General features: G+C 33.4%; 1 protein-coding gene across 2 annotated transcripts in view; it reads left to right on the top strand.

Moving 5' to 3' along the window:
- The window catches only part of LOC129745772 (proton-coupled amino acid transporter-like protein pathetic), a 108,930-nt gene that overhangs the window by 38,398 nt on the left and 51,405 nt on the right, over positions 1-19,127 (top strand). The gene's annotated exons all lie outside the window — the stretch shown is intronic.

The raw sequence follows: 19,127 nt of genomic DNA, 5'->3' as shown, positions 1-19,127 counted from the left end.
CAATTTAAACTCTTGATAAGCCGTAGACTTATCACCGAGTTACGCATAGTGGCGTTCTTAAGCCGATAATATGTCAAAACTACCAACACGAGACATAAATTGCAGTGTTCGGCACAAAAGCGATAATCCGTTAACCGCTAATTAGTCCGCTAACTTTTTGTTAGTTGCCGCTAAATTATAATTGAGCTTACGAATTCAAAGTTCTGCTACTTTTTGGTTCCGCTAATATAAGACCGCTAGCTTCTACATAAACATAAGTTTATTTGTTTCAAACTGATCAATTAGAACTGATAGAATTAAACTTTTTGTCATTTATCAAGTTGAGGAGGTACTGGGTATTTTTCTGACCTCAATATACGCTCTAGTCAAAAATTGTCTCTTCGAATGGTCTCAGTGGTCAGACGAAAGAAGTATTCATAGAAGAATACTCCAACAAAATTTGTTTAACAATACTAAACAATTTCTCACATCCTTCAATAAACTTTTGAAAAACTATGACCACACGCTCCTTTTTTATAACTCAAAACTAAGTTGTTTTGGCCCAAAACAGCACCTCAGTGGCAATCCTCAACTTTGAGTTCGATTGGGCAATCGCAAAACTAAGTTCAGACTGACATACTCAAAACTAAGTTCGACAGCCGAGCTCCAATCAGAACTTTTTCATTCCTTTATTCGTCGCTACTCAAAATGCAGTTCAACTGCAGAACTCGCTAAGTGCTTTCAGTTCAACATACATAAAAAGGTTTCAATTTTGAGTTCATTAGATCGATCTCAGTTTTGCTCCCTCGCCGATAGAAAAATGGGATTAGTTTTAGTTCGCTCTTGGATTTTATCGACTTTTTTCGGCGAGTTTTAATATAAAAAACCAATTTATACCAGTTGTCCAGACGTTTCGAGCTACTCTGGCTTTCGCTCCTCTTCAGTGGACACTAAAATTATATTTTTCTTTAAACATTCAATCTTAATTTTAAATTTTAATTGGAAATTACAAATTACTGGCCATCGTCTAAACTACTTTGATTTTGGACAGTTTGTTTTGTTTTTCATTTACATTTGTTTGTCAGTGTCTGTGTTAATTTAGCAATGACAGGGTCGTAAGCAGTTTTAAAATTCAACGAATCCCTTTGTCTATTGACTACATTATCGTCGCATATTAACTTAGTATAAAACGTTTCGGTTGTTATCCTGGCGTTGTATCCAGCGACTCTTTCCAAAATTTTGGAAAGTTTAGTTCGCAGTTCGAACTCCGTTTTGAACCATAGCAAGGAGGATAAATGAAACTCAACTTTAGTTCGTACAATCGAATTATGTTTTGACCATGGTCAAAACAGCACTTCAGTTGTAGCCTTCAACTTTGGGTTTGATTGGGCATCCGCAAAACTAAGTTCTGAAAGGCATACTTAAAACTAAGTTCGATAACCGAATTCCAATTTGAACATTTTTTATGCCTTTATTCGTAGCTACCCAAAATGCAGTTCGACAAAAAAGACACTAATGGGATAAGTTTTGAGTTCGCAGTTCGAACTTCGTTTTGAATTATCGCTAGAAGGGAAAATGGAACCCAACTTTAAGTTTAAAGAATCGAACTACCCAAGTAACCATCAGCATTAAGCCATAACCCTTAATCAGCATTAAATCAACATTTCTAATGCAAGTTAGCATTATATCAACATTCATAATGCTTCTTAGTTTAATATAAGCATTATTAATGCATAGAAGCAATAGAAAAAATTGGCACTAATAATAGCACGATATGCAAATATAGAGCTACTATATAAAATTAACAAGCATTAAGACTGTAGCACTAAAACTTCCTGTTAATGCTGATTTAAAGCTTTTATGAAGCTTTAAATCTTATGAGTGATCCGAACAGTACTTGAAATACGGATTTTTTCACCTACCTTATCAGCATCAAGAGTGTTCGAAACGGTAAAGGCGCAAGGAAAGATAAAGGCTGCTGCGGGATCCTCGGTTTGAGACTCATCAATGGTAATTCATAATTCAATTATAGGCACTTCTCATTTCATAGAACCCTTCATTTAGCAGGCATAATCCTTCATTCAGCAGGTTAATTTTATTTTTAAATTTTTGTTCATTTCAATTAATCAAAGAATAATTTCCCATTTTGAATTTCCGTTTCACATCAATCATGATCAATCAATTGAATAATTAAGAGGTGTTCTAATTACGCATTTTTAATGCTTTTATACGGCTGGCGAAAAATGACGTTTTGACGGCGCTCAAATTCAGCATTTGTAATGCTTATTAAACGCTATGTTGTGATAGCATTTATTCAGCCCGCTATATCGCCATTTTAGTCTTAATTCTGCAATATATACGCATATAGTGCAAAACAAGCATTAATTCACAGTTATATATGGGAACATAGGGTTGCTTAAGGGCTATGTTTTAGTGCTTATGGCAACTTGGGTATATTTTGAACCATGGTCAAATTTTATTTTGAGTACCGTAAACCGGGGTAAGATTGATCACTTTTTTCAATATATTTTGATTATTTTTTCTGTTAGGGTAATGTGGCATGTTTTATATTTTTAAAACCAGTACTGGACTCCTATGAACGTAAAACAAGGATGTAGAAATTTATTACACTGCTTAAATTTAATTTAAAAATCGTTTTCGTCTCTGATAAGAATTTGATGCTTTGGGGTGACAATGATCAGACTCTATTCTGACGGTTTTAACGAGTTTTCATGATCATAAAGGATAAAAATCAACTTTATAATATTTTCATATGATAGTTTATCAATTTAACCTTGATTTTGAACGTTTTATTTTAAAAATATTTATTATCGAAAAAAGAACTATGATACTGCCTACATTTAGATGTATGTATGTATGTATGTATTTCTACCACCCAGCTAGCAAGGCACAGCCGGTAGCAGCGAGCTACTTGTTCTCTATAACTTGACCAAGTTTCATAAACTAGATGAACTCAACATGTCTTTGAATGGACTGTTTCAAGGGATTAGAGATGCAAGCAGAGGCACTTGCACATCTGATTGGGAGAAGGAACGAGATTCATAGGGATTTTTTAATTACGTAAGTAAATTTTTCTAACTTTATTTAGCTTGATAAATAAAAGAAGCATATGATGCGTATTGAAGTCAACAACATATAGAAAAGGCTACAAACCAGCTTCAATCACATTGGAGGTTAAAAATGTTAAGCCGACTTTGGTTTGCTTATCATTGCTTTGCAAAAATTGCATGACATCAGAATGGCTTCGATTTAAATGAAATTATTCGAAGGAAATATTGATACGTAACGATGAACATACCCCCCTCCCCCCCCCTCCCCTATGTCACAATTCGTAACGCACGAACTCTGGCACAATTTTTGTTTTGTTTTGTACGAATTAAATTTTAAACTTTTTCTGTCACTAATTTGAAGCTCGATATTCGATCAATCGAAAACGCTCACTGAAGAAGGTAGTAAGTTGCTATCGAAATACCGGAATATGAACTTTAAAAGGAAAATTAAAAGGAATCTTTCGATTGCTTTGATTCAGTTGAATTATTTATCTACTCACATAGTTCAAATCCTTAAAAAAAAAGTTTTTACGTATGAAATTTTTCAGTAAAATGTTATGCACTGCTGGCTAAAATTGATCCTAGGTCTAGTACAAAATTCCAATGCAAATTGGTGCCAAATCGGAAAATGGGAAGGAGTCATTCACTTTTGCCCTCTTCAGCAGAATTCTTTTTAATACATTTTTTCTAAAGCTTCAGTTATGACAAAAATTTTATCTGTAGACCGCATTTTGATTAGATTTAAATAAAAAAGCTATTGGGCTTCGAATATGGGCTGATATTTTTAAGGGTGGTATTCATCACTGTTGATGAGGCGTCAAAATGTTTGGCCGCCCCGACAAGAACACTGTCAACACATGCCATTTCGTCCAATATTGAAAAAAAAAATCGATCGATTGGGACAAATTTTATTGATGAAAAAGTGGTTTTTCAAGTTTCTCCAGAACAAAATCTCATACAACCTTCAGGCTCATTGAGCGACCCGTTCCTGTGGTCCGATCTTGCCCAAACTTGGCATTGGACCTCATACTAAGCCTAGGATCAATTTTAGCCTGCAGCGCATAACTTTTATAAAAGTCGGATGACGCTAGTCTTAGGTGATAAAATATAAGATGTTAAATATTTATAAAAAATATTGAGCGTTGGAGTATACAAATGATGCATCAAACTCCGTTTTCGCATGATGCCCCTATCGCTGCATAAACTAAATACTTTTCTTAAGGGGGGCGGGTAGGGTCTAACGGGTAAAAAAAAACACCATTTTCACGATTTTTTTCTAGTGCTATCGTTCAAACAAATGTATTCAATTTTTTTGCAGTATACAAAGCATGGTTAAAAGAACATTTAGTAATTTTTTCGTAGAATGAGCCGGTGACGGAACACTTTCGAGGATGCCTTTTAGAAAACAGGATTAGCGGTGGACACTGTATCTCAGCACAGAATCATCTGAAGTCAAAAAATCAGAGCAAAATATTTTTAATAGATGTTTTTCTGGACCCCAACGTTTTTATTTAACTTAAAAAAATTTTATGAAATTTTTGTGGCTGTTTGAAGTAAAAACTACGATTTTTCACGAAAAAATCCGCCATTTTTTATCTGTAAAAGCTCCCCAAAGTAAAAAAAATCAAAAAAAGAAAAACGTTGGGGTCTGGTATTTTATATGTAGAAAATATGTTCCAAATTTGAAAAGAATCGGATAAGTAGTTTTCAAATGACGATGACCACGGACTTCAAAAATGTGCTTCCGAGAAAAACGCGTTTGAAGTTTCTGCTCTTGCTTTCTTGCAGTATTAGATAGGAAGAGATAAAGGTCTATAATTTCTACAGTTTTGCTTCAATTGACTTGAAAATTTGACACAACATTCTTGAAATGTTTTACAATAAGAAAATAAAAAAAAATCGATTTTTTGAAAGTGTTAGACCCTACCACCCCCCCCCCCCCCTTAAGGATTGATGATTTTTAAAGATACTTAACTCACACGCACATTCGGACCAGTCACGTCGGTAAGAAAAGATAACACAATCTGGCTGATCAGCGTTTAACTCGATTGACACCGAGCCATATATTGCAACATCGCTCCGACAACCTTGAACTCACGTAATATTTTCTCATATTGGCCCCAATCCAACATGGTTTCTTATTCGCAATGTTACATACTTTTGGCAACAGAGAGGAAAAAGCCGAAAAAAAATAAACAAAAACACAATCCACCTTCCGCATTCCCTTTTCCACTGAGTAACTAGGCAAACGAACGTAGCCAGCTCGATTTCATATCAAATTCAGATCAGCCGGTTAGTGTGTATTTCTATCAAAACGAGACGAGACGAAGCGAAAACAAAATTAATCACACGAAGAAAAGTACAACAACCAACCAAAAGGCAGAAGGGAAAAAAGATTTTCCGAAAAGATGAAAATCCAAATTGCAGATTTTGTTTTCACCGAACCTTTATGTGTCCGGTGTACGCGTTGTGGTCATCACTGACACCCTCTTTTGAAAATAAGTTTTTTACGGGAATTTTCTCAAAACGGTCTGGGTCTCATCCCATGTTAGGGTGGTTCATCGATTTTAAATTTTTAATTTGTTTTGTAGATTCAAACAGTCAGTTAGAAAAGGATAAATTAGTATATATTTGCCTTAAGGACAATAAGTATCTCTTCAACTGATGAAATACCTTACCACGCACAATTCTGCAGATGGTTCGACCCGTAATAAGAAGTTTCTCATGTCATGCTAATACATATTTGCAACACATACACATAACCACCGCTCTGATCCGGTTCGAGAGAAACTTTTTTCATTCCGTTAGTAAAAATAGCTAACAAAAACAGGCACCCACCACCCCGTGTAAGTCATAACTCGCCCGCTGTGCACGATTCAGATTCACGCGTTAATTTTTTTTTTTTTGAAAATATTTTCAAAATTGCTTCTTGCTTTTGTTTTTTTGCTTTTCTGTTTGTATGTGTCATTTTCCTTTTTTAAGTACTTTGACGCACTTGATTTAGCGTTTTAACTTTTTCGCAGCGAATTTAAGAACAAGAACCGCCAAAGTTAGGATTCGTCGTTCGTGCGTATTTATAAATTTTTCATAAACAAATAAGGCCGGAACAAATACCGATATCTTCTTTTGTTAACCAACAGCCTCCCCCCAACCTCCTGAAAAATTCCAAAAAACACGAAGTGGAGGGGGGATAAATAAAGTTTGAGGTATTTTGTGTAGATTCCAAAAAAATTATCAAATATCCGAAAGGTTTAAAGAGTAAATAACAAATTGTGAAAAATATAAGTTTTATCACCTTTTGTATCCTTAATTTTCTTTAAATTTTTCGATAAAAATTACTTGATTTATAGGTTTTGTGCAATGATTTAGTATACACTTTTGTTGCATACTAGCTTTCGTGCCATTTATTCCAATTTATTGTTTTTTGCATTATTTTTGATTATCCCCCCTCGCGATGATCCATTTCCAAGTGACAAAAGAAGGATTGGAAATTTATTCTGGCCTAATAAGTGTAAAAAAATAAAAGTTCAAATTTATGTTGGAGTAATACGAAATGTCAAGATGAATGAAAATAATATAAAGAGTTGAAAATTATTCGACAAAAATGTTCAAAAACATTTTACGCACGGGCCCTGAAAAAAGCAGTAAAATTTAGATTTGCATGGATGACGATTTGTTAAAATTGCCTTTCAATACACTAAAAAAAACTAAAAAAAAACAAAGAAATACCCTTCTTACTTGTATACAAATTGAAGGATAGAAATTTAGCTGAAAATTGGGTTAATATTTGATTCGAAATTTTAGATGGCATGTTCGAGAACCAATCAAGTAATTGGTATCAAATTTGGCATGTGGTGGTATTTGGGTACGATGAATGTTTCAACGAATATTTGGTACCCCTCCCTCCTCTCAGTGGGGTGATTGGAAGGGGGGAGGGGGACATTGTAATTGTAAAAATTTTTCATATATCTCGAAAACTAATCAAGATATTGGAACCAAATTTGGCATGAGAAGGTATTTGGATACGAAAAATATTTCACTATTTATTTAAGGCCCCTCCCTCTTTTCAATAGAAAGGGGGAGGGGGCCTCTTTTATATTTTTTACATAAATCAAATACTTATAAACAAATGGAACCAAATTTGGCATGGGAGGGTATTTGTATATGAAAATTATTTGTATGATTATTTGAGACCCCTCCTTCTTTCCAGTGAGGAGATATAAATGGGGGAAGGGGCCTCTCTCATAATTTTTTTACATAAATCAAAAACTAATTAAGCAAATGGAACCAAATTTGGCATGGGCGGTAATTTGGGAACGTGTTATGTTCTAATGATTGTTTGAGACTCCTTTTTCTTCCAGCGGGGAGAAATGAAAGAGGGAGGGGAGTTTCATACAATTTTCACTGTATAACTCGAGAACTACAATACCAAATGGAACCAAATTTGGCATGGAACGATATTTCTGTACGAGAAATGCTTCTATGAATATTTGGTATCCCTCACTCCTTCAAAGAGCTCTCATTTCATAGCGATTGATTTTTAATTATGTTCTAATCTGATACAAAACAATGCCAGTAAAACAATAAAAAATTGAATAATTTCCGATAATATCATTTGTTTGTAAAAGGTGTAGCAAAGCTCACCGGGTCAGCTAGTATTAAATATAGGTGAATAGACTGGCGTTACTATTCATGGGAGCTTTTCATCAACATGCCCTCTAGCCTAAAATATTAACATCCATCAAGCTTTCTTCTATTAGCGCAATAATGCCTGTTTATGCACCTTTCTATCATATTCCATAAAAATAAAATTTCATTCTAGAATTGCATCCACCAAGCATGTAACCTAAAATTTCGAATGAAAAAAAAATAGTGATTAAAATCTTATACAAAAGATAATATTTGAATTTTGAAAAACAACACTTTAGAAGAAACTCTTTATCAATGGCAAAATCACAGCAAAACAAACAAGGTCGCCATTAAAGTAAAGTAGTCAAGCAGCGATTTGTTTTTTCATTGCCATCTAGTTTTTAATTTGAACCAAACCAGCTCTAATTTAACAATTAAAGTTTTTCACACGGTTACGCAAAAAGAAAGAAAAAGAATTGTTAGTTTGTACAAGTCTGAAGATAATATTTTAAAGCCACTTTTAGGTTCGTTAGTTCTCTTTCTGATTTCATAAAAATAATGTTGAGCTGTTCACCCGTTTCTTCATTTTTCGCTTTTTTTAAATTCGCATTTCATGAAAAAAAACTGGATTTTTATATTAGGTATGTGGTGTTTGCACAAATATTTGTAGAATTTGTAAATTTGGTTGGCGAAAGAATGGCAGAAAAATCTCCTGTTCAAGAAATGAATTTACCATAGTAACGTGAAAATACTTCATCCCAAAAGGGGTTCAAAAATAAGTGTTGAAAATATGTTAGAAAAAAAGCTCGAATTTGGTATTTAGTCGCCTTAGTCACTCTAGGTTAAGCTTGCCAGATTGCCCGGTTTTATCCGGGTTTGCCCGGATATTTGATGCAAAATTTCGAGAAAGTCCGGTCCGACCCGGTTGCCCGGATATCGTGAAAAAGGTCCGGATATTGCCCGGATTTTTTCACAATTTTTACAAAGAAACCAAAAAAATTCAAATTTTTTAAGTAAGTTTCAGCAAAATCAATTAACGGTTTGGACATTTTCAACGGTTGTTTCAAATAATTTCGCTGATTTACTTTTATAAACCTTTAAATATTTAAGTGTTCCAAAAAGTTTTTGGAAGTCTGCAATTACATTAATGAAATATAAATTTAATTTTTTTTGCATTTTTCTTTGCTTTTATGTATAACTAGCTGACCCGGTGTGCTTTGCTACACCTCTCAAAATCGAATGATATTTTCAGAATTTATTCAAATTTTTATTGTTTTGTTGGCATTCTTTTAAATCAAAATAAAACATAATTCATGAGCAATCGCTATAAAATGAGAGCTGCAGCTGGAGTTTCGAATTGCTACACAAAAATAACTTAAACTTATATTCTGAATCTTGATTTGTGTCAAAGATCTGATAATTTTAATCTGATTCTTTAAGCTCCGCCCTAAAAAAGGAGGGTTCCAAATAATCGTAGGCAAACAATCCAACTAATAGAATATGGTTGTTTTTGCTTGATATGTTCTGAATTTATGCAAAAAAAACTCATAAAAGAGGCCACCCCCCCCCCCCTGTCCTTCCCTTCCCCCTGGTGAATGGAGCTCGTGATTTTTAATAATCATACCCATTTTTCTCGTTCCCAAAAATCTTCTTGTATTAAATATTGTTCCATTGGTTGATAATTTTTTAAGCTTTACAACAAAGTTTATATGGCACCCCCTCCTTTCTTCCCCTCTCTAAACTGTAAAGCGTTAGGGTCTATAATAATCTCGTAACCAAGTACCTTTCTATGCCATATTTGTTTCCATTTTTTGGCTTCGTTAGAATAAACTGAGAACTTATGCTAAGAAAATTGTATTGGGTTCAACCCCCTCCTCCTATGTACCTACTCACTGAAAGGAGGATGGTGTGTCAGATAATCATAGAATCATACCAAAATGGATTTCCATGTTAAGTTTTGTCCATTTCCCGGATTTTATGAAAAAAAAGTTAAATGTAAGCTTTCCTCTTCCCTTTCTTAAATTCCAATTCTATCATCTCACTGCAAGAAAGGAATTGTTTGACATAAAAAAATTTCTCGTTTTGAAATACCATCTCATGCCAAATTTGGTTTTATTTGCGATGTAAATTTTTGAGTTATGCTTAAAATTGAAAGGAAGTACCAACCCCCTTCCATTCGCTCCATTGAATGGAGGGGTGAGAACTTAATATTCATAAAAGTATTTTTTGTACTCAAAAAATTGTTGATACCTAGTTTTATTTCATTTACTCTATGTATTAATTCTCAAGTTATTCAAAAAAAAATGTATTGTAGCCCCCCTTTCCCCTTTATATCTTTCCGCTGAAAAAAGGTGAGGCTTCAATTTATAATAGAAACATTTCTCGTATCCAAATACCCTCACATGCCAAACATGGTTCAAATTTACTCGATCAGATTTCCAGTTATACTGAAAATTGTAAGGGAGACCTCTTCTCCCTCTTTTCATCCAACTTTTTGAAGGATTGAGGAATACCAAATAGTCAAAGAAGCATTTCTCGTACCCAAATATCGGTCCATGCCAAATTTGGTTCAATTTGCTGTTGTAGTTATTGAGTTATGCAATAAAAATTGTATGAAACTTCCCTCTCTCTTTCCTTTCTCCCCGCTGCTGGAAGAAGGAAGGGGTCTCAAGCAATCATTAGAACATGTCACGTTCCCAAATATCCGCCCATGCCAAATTTGGTTCCATTTGCTTGATTAGTATTTGAGATATGTAAAAATTAAAAAGAGGGCCGCTCCCCCCTTTATATCTCCCTACTGGAAAGAGGGAGGGGTCTCAAATAATCATAGAAGTATTTTTCGTATCCAAATACCTCCCCATGCCAAATTTGGTTCCATTTGCTTTATAAATTTTTGAATTATGTAAAAAAAATATGAAAGATTCCCTCCCCCTTTCAATTGCAAAAAGGGAGGGGTCGCAAATAACCATTGAAATATTTTTCGTATCAAAATACCTTCCCATGCCAAATTTGGTTCCAATATTTTGAATAGCTTTCGAGTTACATGAAAAATTGTAAGGTAGCCCCCCTCCCCCCTTCCTATCACCTCACTGAAAGTAGGGAGGGGTACCTTATATTCATTGAAAAATTCACGGTTCTCAAATACCACTCCATGCCAAATTTGATACCATTTGCTTGATTGGTTCTCGAGTTATGCGAAAATTTGTCTTTTGCTTGGGAGGCCCCTCCCCCCCTTCATGAGAAAGGGAGGGGTCTCAAACCATAATAGGAACCTTCCCCGGCCTTCAATACCCCCACCTGCCAAGTTTCACGTAAATCGGTTTAGTAGTTTCTGAGTCTATAGGGAACAGACAGAAAGACAGACAGACAGACAGACAGACAGAAATTCATTTTTATATATATAGATAACACCTAAATTTTGACCGGTTTCTGCCCGGTTTTTGGATTTGAAAAATTGAAATCCATGCCCGGATTTTGCCGGGTTTTTTTAAAAAATGCCCGGAATTGCTAGGCCTGGATGGGAGTGGAAAAAATTCTGGCAACCTTACTCTAGGTCTAAGACGTTTCATACTACGGCTCTTTACGACTCGAATTGAAACTAATTTTTAATTGTCAATTTCGATTTACAATTCAATAAACCTTTTGCATTGAAACACAAATCTTGAGTGTAATCATAACTTTATTATTTATTACTTTGACAGTGAAAAAAATCTTCAAAATTACTACAAATTTTATGTAGATAGAAATATTTTTCAAGAAACCAATTTTGGTCTCAATTTTATTTTGTGCTTTTTTATCTTCTAAATGTTTAACTCCACATTCAAAATTCTCTTTTTTCTATGGTGTGAAATAAATAACTAATTTTGAATAATTTTGGTACCTTGAAGCCTTTGGAAATATGTCTAAATTATTTATCCCTTCGTTGTATAAAGTAACAAATTTGCAACAATTAATGTTTAAAAAAAAGTGAAAAATCGTATTTTATTTAAATTTTTATCATCATTTTCAACTGATTAAAATGATTTTTAACGAAAAATTAAAAATCATTAAATGAAGGGTTAAGATAAAATAAAAAAAAACTAAAAATTGGTTTTTCTCATCATTCTCTAAGACCGCAAGTTTATTTTATTCAAATAATATGTTGAATTTTAGAAATTACTAAATGCAAAAATCAATAAGTTTTTCAAACCTCAACGAATTTGTTAAATGATATAAAACCTTTTTTGATTTTCTTCAATAATATCGTAAATATTTACTCCAAATTGTTAAAAACTGACGAGTACATTCTTTTTTGATTATTCAGCGTCATCATCATCGTCAAGTTTCAATTCATTCATTGAATAAAACATAATAAACAAATTCATAATCAGTTTTTTGTTTGATAAAAGCTTATTAGCTCATCAGTTTTCAATGATTGATTTCACCCAAAACTGATTCATTTTTAAACTTATAATCTTCATATCACTAATAAGAAAGGTGATAGACAAAATTTGAAATAACAACGAGTTCAGGAGGCCAAAATCTACCATGGGCATCAAAATGTTGTCTCTTGAATTGTTAAATATATTCCATTAAAAAAGTTTTAAAAAAATACGTTTTTATAGAAAAAAAAAATTTCTTACATGTTGAATCTTATCGTTTCATCTTCATTATATTTGAATTTGAATTTGAAAAAGTTTAATGACCTTTAGTTATATATATAAAAAAAAGTTATAAGGATTGAATAGATATTGAAAATAAGTAAGTCTTCATGGATCAAATTTGGATTTTCATAATCTTGAAATGTTCTTACTAAAAGTAGGGGAGAGTGTGTGTTGAGATAAAAAATCTCAATCCAACTGTCATCGTCGTCGCTTTGCATAAGCATGTTTTTCTATATGTTGTTGACTTATGAACGCATGATATGCTTTTTTATTAAACTAGCCTAGAAAAATGGACTTCATAATTAAACAAGTACCCGAAAAATTGCATCCGCGGGAGACTTAAAGTACATAAAAAAATAGGCTCATACGCTTATGATCTTAGTTTTGTCATGATCTTTCACGAAAAGGAATTTTTGATGTAATATCAATAAGTCACACAAACGCAACCAATTTGCAAATCATAGCTTGTGGGCAATCGTGGGCCACATTTTGTGGGTTATCTCGGGCCACCTATATTTTGGTGATTTTATACACATTCAGAACTTAAAATACGTTTATCATACCTGAAAAGTTTTCTTAAGCCAAATAAAGAGTTGTGAAGAATATTTTGTCCATTTTTTTCCAAATCGATAGAGACAAACATAAATCCTATATAAGGAATTTTGCCGAAACGTTCGCGAGCCAGGATTTAGAAACTATTCGATCATACACAACTCTCTTATTAAATTCTCCAACTGAAATTGCTTTAAAATAACTAAATGAATTATGAAATTTCAGTTTTGAGTCAACTCATAAACTTTGCACGTTATTTAGTCAATTTGTATTTAGTGGCCCACGATTCCCCACCATTTTTCAAAATCCAAACGTTATTACTTTTTTTAAAACAGTCAGAATTCGGGGAATCATTTTATTTAAAAAATAATTAAAAATGTCTCATGATACCTTAAAAATGTAGAAAACCTTTCCATTTATTTTTTTTCTTGGTATCTTTTATAGTAAAAAAGTAATGAATCAAAGAAAAAAGTGGCCCATGATACCCCGCTCTCTCCTACTTAATTTTACCTTTAAGGACGATAAATTTAATAAACATTTTATAGTTATTTTCAAATAAATATACCGAATATTATTTAAAGATTTTTTTTCAATTTTCAAATAAACTAACCCAACCCAAGCTTATCAAAAATAATTGAAGTACTTTTCATAAGTTTGGCTTTGTTTTTCTACTATGAGTTTTTGTGTTCTGATAACATAATCTTGGAATCTTTTTAACAGAAGTTTTTAATAAGAAAGACTTGTTTTTTGCTTTTCTCAGGACCCAATATTTCAAGTGACGACGCCAAAACATTCATTTGATAATTGGAAGAGTTTGAATATGATAAAAAAAATTATCGCTGACTTTGATCCCTGGCATTCTTGAAATATTTTTTTTTTCTTTTTATCAATTGAATTTAATCATCATCTATCTGTTTTGAATAAATTCGCTCAAGTTCGTAAAGGATTTTCTTTTCCTCATCGAGAATTCACATTTCAAATCGTGATCGATTATTATCTCAAATTCGAATGGGCACAGAGATATATTTAATCTACTCTTCAATTGAAAGTAAACCAACAGAACATCAAACCGACGACGAACCAACCTGAAGCACACCGAGACGACTGCTGACTAGGAGCATTTTCTTGACGTCGATTTCAAATATGAAGAGACGGCCGTTAGGGAAACACGCGGCAAAACAAGTTGTGAGTTTCGAGATAGTGTGCATAGGAAATAGTTTTTTGTAAATATGTATTGTCAAATTTATTACTTTCTATCTAGTTTAAATACAGTTTTTCTGAAGATGGCTGAAGCTCAGTATGCCGAAACGTAAAAAACAGCAGTTTTAATTTCATCCTAAATAAATCACCGAAAAATTATCAATCAAAGAAAACCAATTGAAAGTAAAAGAACAATATGTTATTTTGAATAATTAATATGGGAGAGTGGGGAATAATGGGCCACTTTTCTTCGTTGTTCCATAACTTCTTTATTATAAAAGATAAAATGAAAATAAAAAATGGTATGGTTTTCTACATTTTCAAGGTATCATAAGATTTTTTTTTTAATTTTTATTAAGTTTTTTACCCCAAATTCTGACTGTTTGAAAAAAGCAATATTTTTTGGATTTTGAAAAATGGTGGGGAATCGTGGGCCACCAAATCCAAATTGACCAAATAACATGCAAAGTTTTCGAGTTGATCCAAAACTGTGATTTCCTAATTCATTTCGTTATTTTAAAGCAATTTCAGATGATGAAATAAAAAAGAGAGCTGTGTATGATCGCATAGATTTCAAAACCTGGCTCGCGAACGTTTTGACAAAATTTCTTATATAGGATGGAACAATATTTTTCATAATTTTTCATTTGGCATAAGGAAACTTTACAGATAGGAAAAACGTATTTTAAGTTCTGAATGTGTAAAAAAACTTAAAAATATAGGTGATTCAAGATGTGTGGCCCACGATTCCCCACAAGCTATGATTTGCAAATTGGTTGCGTTTGTGTGACTTATTGATGTTTCATCAAAAATTCCTTTTCCACGTGCAAGATTATGACAAAACTAAGATAATAAGCGTATGAGCATATTTTTGTTTTTTACTTTAGGTTCCCCATCGATAAAATTAGCGGCTGTTTTTTAAATTATGTATGCAAATTTTTCTAACTTTTTTCAGCTTGATAAATAAAAGAAGCATATGATGCGTATTTCAGTCAACAACATATAGGAATTTATGCTCACGCAAAGCGACGACGATGACAGTTGGTTTGAGATTTTTATCTCAACACACATCTGAGATATTAAAAGTGGCCCACGTTTCCCCATAGCCCACGATACCCCACTCTCCCCTACCTATTTAACATTTATTTTACTTTGCCAAAAAAAATCAATCATGGTTTATTCCTCTCAAATTTGATAATATATATATATTATGCATTCTAGTTCTGTGCACTGATACTCTTGTCCAAAGTTTGAAGTTCTGGTTTTATCCGAAATTTTTACTCACATTCGTTCTTTGATATATATTGACTTAAATTTTTTAGTTCATAACAAGGATCATCATTTTGAATAAATAATTTATAACTTACTGGAATCAAGATTGATTTTAAACATTGATTCTTATTTATTTTTAATCGTATAAGTATAATTTATAATTTTTTTTTTTTGGAAGTTGGCTGATAGTTACAAGTAACAAAAAATGGTTAAGAAATCAATTTTGCCTATTTATTGTGCATTTTTTATATTGGTATTATTTCTAGCTAAAATTGAATTTCGAAAACTCCTTCCATGGGAGGTTTCTTTGCAGGAGTAAACTAATCATTTTTCTTGCTAAATCTGAGCAATTTTTCCAATTATGGTCTAGTAAATCTCCACGGAACTTGAAAATATGGAATCCGTCAAATATATGGACGAAACAAAGTTTCTACATAAATCATCAGAAATAGAATAGTTATGAAAAATTGGAAAAGTTCCTCCCTGATAGTGGTAGTAGCTAAAGAACACCGGAATTCGTTCTCTTTTACATTTTCTTTGTCCTTGCAATAAAGAATTGAAACATTTAAATCGGATTTAAAAAAAAAGATTTAGATTGATTTTCAAGAATAATTTACATTGTTGCAAAAATTTTGAGATTTTTAACAAGTTTGTGATGTTGAAACACTTGACTTGAACTTTTGACTGCTTTTCCAAATGACATAAAATCAGCAGCCAATTAACTCACCGATTGAGTCTTAAACCAAAACTCACCGTCACAAAAATAGCGTTATTTGTTTTTCCAATTTGATAAAGAAAAACAAACATTCATCTCAAATTGCAACGACGACAGCTGGATATACTTAGATGAACCCAACAATTTTCCCCACCGAGGGAAGATTCTCTCTCTCTCAGCAGACGACAGTTCCTAGATGTAACTCTCCACCCATTAAGGTCACTGTCAATCATCACATCGGCTCGCATCAATTCCGATGAAGCTTTCGCCACCCTTCTTGTTGGGGAAGAAAAAAGGGTGAACGGACATCAACGAACGACGACGTCAATGATGGTCTACAATGAATGAAAATAATCTGCCCACGACGACCAGCCACCAGGCGCATCCCCCAAAGGGAAGGAGAAGGTGGTTGATCTTTGATAAGTGCTGGTACGCTCTATGCTGATGCTCAAGTTTATAAACAGACTCATAGTATCGGTTCGAAAGATGGACGACAAAATGGAGACGCTTGGTGTGGACAGTTGGTCAAATTATGGCACGTGCTTTGGCGAGCTTGTAATTTTCTGGCGCCGCCGTCGTGTTTACAAGGAAAAGAAAGGAATTGTTACATCAAACCAAATTTCAAGCCCTTCGGTGAGGTTTTCTCAATAAGGGATTGAGTTTTCCTCTCTACAAACCTTTCATAAGCTGAAAATAGTGTGTCAGCATTCAAGGTTATTAGATAATTAACTCGAAAAATTCCAGTCAGCTAAGATTAATTAGAACTGGAATAATTGACGAAAATTATCCACCGTGCACCCGTTCAGGTTCCACGAGTGTGTGGCTGCGTAGTAATTTTATCAGGTTCAACGTATCAACTCTCCCGTCATCATTCTACCTACTATCCCACATCCCACTGCCCACTACACTAGAGATATAATAATGTCAAATCAAGTGGAAAATATGATCGGTTCCCGGTTCACTAATCGCCCGGTAATTAGACGTCATGTTCATCAATCAACAAACCACACCGTCGTCGTTGTTTCGTACTATTGTGTCTGTCTGTATGATATTCACCTATAATGACGCCTCAAGTTTGTAGACGCCAGAGGGAAATGTGATATGCAGTGAGACGGCGACGATGAAGAAAAAACGTGCTCAAATTAACACAATTACCGAGCAGGTTGTCATTCACGCGCAAATGTAATTTATTCGCAAGCTAAGCTACCAGCTTAGGCTTGGTATCAGGTCACAAAACTGCATCTACTAAAGGTATACGTCTCAGAACGGTTCGGTTCTTTCCAGTCCGATATGTGTGTAGAATGCTGCATATATTTGTTGTCTTTCCAGCTGAATCAACTTTTTTTTTTCAAACAAATATACACAGAGCGTGTACCATTTCACTTGACTGCAGTTTGATTAATTTGTGTTCCTGTTTCAGTTCGCATTAAGATTGGCGAAAGAAACTGATTCCACTTCCTGGCTTACACTAATTCTAGAAAGTTTTACTTATTCTAGAAAGTTTGAGCGATTATGCTTAAATTCTAAAACATGAGCTTAAAAGTGGAATTGTTAGAATCTTAATTTTTGATTACTTAGCTTGAAATCCTAACACGGATTTTCTACACACTGCTGTTATTCATTTAAGCATAAGAAAATTTCTATCCTTTTTTTTAATTTCCCTCCAAGATGAAAAGCATATGATATTATGATGGGGTTCAATGGATGTTGATGTTATTATACTTCGTCTCTTTGGGTTTATCGACTGTGAACAAATAAATTATTAAAAAATTTATCCTGTAGGTACATGATTCGAATTTCTAAGAACATAAATTGAGTCTGTACTATGGTTCTTCTACCAACTCTGAAATGACCTGTTCATCACCCATTAGTGGCTATTGAAAGTGCCTCCAGAATTATAGTCGCAGGAACAACCGTAAAAGGAGTCCAAAAACCCTCCGAAAATTATTATTGATAATTTATATAAGCAAACAGAATTTACGAAAGTTGTTTCAGGGGACCTTGGAGAATACTTTACGTTGTCAATAAAAACTTTGCTCAAACGACGCGACCCTAAAACGCTTTACATTTATTACATATTTTTAAATTGACAAGGCATCAAAGGCAACAAGGTAACATATTTTTATAAATGACTAGCTGACCCGGTAAACTTCGTCTTACCATGTTTAACTTGGCTTCTCGCTTTCGTGAACATGTCCTAGTTTTTTTTTACATATCCTTCTTGTCACGCTTAATTCTATCGGAATCAAACCTAAAAATTTAAACTCAATTCTACGGGTCTTAACATATGTAGGTTATCAAAACATTACCCTCAATCGATCTACATGCATCTTACAGGAAAACTTTTAATCTACTTTTCTTTGATTCAAATGCTTTGAATATTGCCGAATGGTGTCAGGTATCAGCTTCCCGTTGAAAATTTGAGTTTTTCAGCACTCAACGCGACCATCAAAGTTGGTAAGCCTCATGCAGCATGCTTAAAAAATCCACTCTTTGTAGCTTGTTCCATAAATAACTTTATGTTGATAATATCTATGTTTCATTTATTAAATACCATTTAGTTGATTTCAGAATGGGGGTGCCCAATATTATGCCTAACGCAGTACTTTCAACTCCCGAGTTTCTTCGGAGAGGAGATTTTTTACTAACCATTTTCAAGCAGCTTTTTGTTCACTTTTTTACCCTTGGCAGTGATAATTAAATAATATCCATATTTTCATCAAAACCATGTCAAAAAAAAGTTCACCGTTTTATTAATAATTTCAGCAAAAAATACTAATTAAATTCCTTTGAACATTTACCCAATAAATAAAAAAAACGATCGGTTTTGAAAGGAGAAAAAAATATGTTTTATTGTTTTATATTCAACCAAATTACAGCAATTTTATTTGCATTTTTATCCTAATGGGAATATCTGCCAATTTAAACCATTGTTTTTTTAAGATTCTAACTGAAAAGGTTATTTAATTTTTAAAAACCGAAAAGAGCTAATCTGTTAAGGCTACAATGATTCCATGAGTTCATTCGTTTTTTTCTGGAAGTTTTCATGTAAATATACCTCGAAAC

The sequence above is a fragment of the Uranotaenia lowii genome, chromosome 2 (assembly GCF_029784155.1).
Source record: "Uranotaenia lowii strain MFRU-FL chromosome 2, ASM2978415v1, whole genome shotgun sequence".
NCBI classification, from domain to species: domain Eukaryota; kingdom Metazoa; phylum Arthropoda; class Insecta; order Diptera; family Culicidae; genus Uranotaenia; species Uranotaenia lowii.
The sequence above is the reverse complement of the archived record's forward strand: the minus strand, read 5'-3'. Positions and strand labels throughout refer to the sequence as shown.